The 2,194-nt window shown below is 43.3% G+C and overlaps 1 pseudogene; it reads right to left on the minus strand.

Moving 5' to 3' along the window:
- Positions 1 to 166: 166 nt before the first annotated feature.
- LOC119343658 lies at positions 167 to 671 on the minus strand (annotated as a pseudogene).
- Between the last annotated feature and the right edge of the window lie 1,523 nt (positions 672 to 2,194).

Genomic DNA, 2,194 nt, shown 5'->3' on the forward strand with positions numbered 1-2,194 from the left:
TGTTAGCCTGCCAATTCTAGCATAACTCAATGATGGACCTGCTCTAGATCTAGCATTCGTGTATACAATCAACAGTTTACACGCCATTACTATGAACTAAAACTCAAGATCGCACTGAGAGGTTACTAATTGATTCCATAAGGCATATTGGAGCACAAAATCATACTCAGAGAACAGAGCTGTAGACATGAAATGCCTGCAGATAAACATGTTGAATCTACAAACTACATAATCGCATAAAACATCAAGGGCTCTAATCTAATCTTACTATGTGATGCTGCTTGTCGATGCAGTTGATCCCATCATAGTGCTGCATCTCCACGTACTCTTCCCCGTCCAGCACCAACTTCTATGCCCGACAATGTAGCACGCTTAGATCGATGATTCAACAATAAAACATCGGTAATCCCAACAACATAAGAAGAGAGAAAAGGGCATCAACCTGGGGCTTGGCCTCGAGGTCATCGGGCTTGTGAAGCTCCGATGAGTCACCTCCAGCAGCCACCACGGCATAGCCCGCCCTACTGTCCGGCGGGTTGCTGCGCGGCGGCTTGGCCGGGCGTCTCGGGTCGACGTTGTCGAAGTACCCGCACCGCGCGCCTGGCCTCCACCCGCACCGCCTCCTCGGGCGGCAAGTGCGGTTCGCTCCGTGCCGGCCGCGTCCCTGCCATGCATGTTTATCTGTAATGGGGAGTATCATATACTAGTATCATGCATATGATACTAGTGTATGATACTACATCCGTATTGCATGGTATCATATATTGGTAACATATAGGACTACATTTATTGTCATGCATGACTCAAAATAGCACATCATTTAATATGATATGGTATCATGATACTATAATCAAGGCTCTCTTTCTTCATTTAATTCTTTGTCACCTCATCAAAATTGCGTTGGTATGCATGATTCTACCTATGATACTCCCATTACAACCAACCTTATATTCTCTCCTCTCCTTTTGGCTCGCTCGGTGGTCACCTGGGCGGAGAAGGCTGGTTTTGCGCTGGCGGCGGCGCCCTGTTTGGGCGGTAGGGCACAATTTTTTCTTAACTGGGTAGGGCACAATTGGGCAAGCTACATGCCGTGAACGCGATAGTCGTTCTTTTTATGGCCAAAGAGGTAATCGTTAATCCTATAATCCGCTCTGTCCATTTGTTTTGAAGCTTGTCTAAATTCAAAATGAAAATGTCTTTCATAAGCGGGTTTGCAAAAAAAATGATATTTTTTTTCAGGAAAAACTGAATTTATCTTTTGCAAGGGAAGAAAAACTTGGTGATAGAATGCTTGCATGGATGTTCAACTCTGCACACAAATACATAAGATTTTTCATGGTAGATTAGAGTGGACCAACAATTTCATCGGAAATCATGGGCAATGGAATCATAAGAAAGAAAAACCTAATGGATTGTGACATTATTAATGAAACAATCCACGTACGAAAAATTGCTAACTACAACCTTATAACATTTCTTTGAATTTTTTATGGAATTAGAGAGGTACTTTGGGATTTAAGACCTTGACGCCATCATCTTTGGCACGAAAACCGTGAATCATATATTTCAAAGCTGAAGTTGTCAGTGTAAATGTGAAACTGAGTAATTATTGGTATGCCTTTAATTGATTCTCTTTTGTATTACTGCCCGTCCATGGATAAATTTGTTATGTCTTTACATTCTTCATCCTCTCTAAAAAAGGGATAACCAAAACAAAGACTTAGCTACCGAATGGTGATTTATGTGTTATTAGAGCATCTACAGCCGAACATGGTAAAATTTGGCCCCTCAAACACTCGTGGGAGCGTTCGGGCGCATCCGCGGGCACTAACAGGTCAGTCCTCGAATGTCGTCGTCCACGTCCACGTATCTCATATCTGACCCCCCTATATCCATACTAAACCATGCAACATTGATAAAAAAATACGTGTATTATGAGCGGACACACAAATGCACAATCCGTTCACCAAAAGATCACAAACCAGATGTTTGAAAGATAGCCAAAGTTCACATAATGCACATAATACGGCAGAGAAATTCAAACTACATCCAAGAACTTGAAATTGAGGCGAAGAAGATGGATCTTCACGACTTCCTCGCCGGCCCTTTCCTCTTTCGGTCAATGACACTGCTGTAGGCATCGGTGGCGGGTGGAGGATCATCTGAGTCATCGGACGAGGCGTTGTGGTCGTCA

Source organism: Triticum dicoccoides, unplaced genomic scaffold (assembly GCF_002162155.2).
Source record: "Triticum dicoccoides isolate Atlit2015 ecotype Zavitan unplaced genomic scaffold, WEW_v2.0 scaffold136400, whole genome shotgun sequence".
NCBI classification, from domain to species: Eukaryota; Viridiplantae; Streptophyta; class Magnoliopsida; order Poales; family Poaceae; genus Triticum; species Triticum dicoccoides.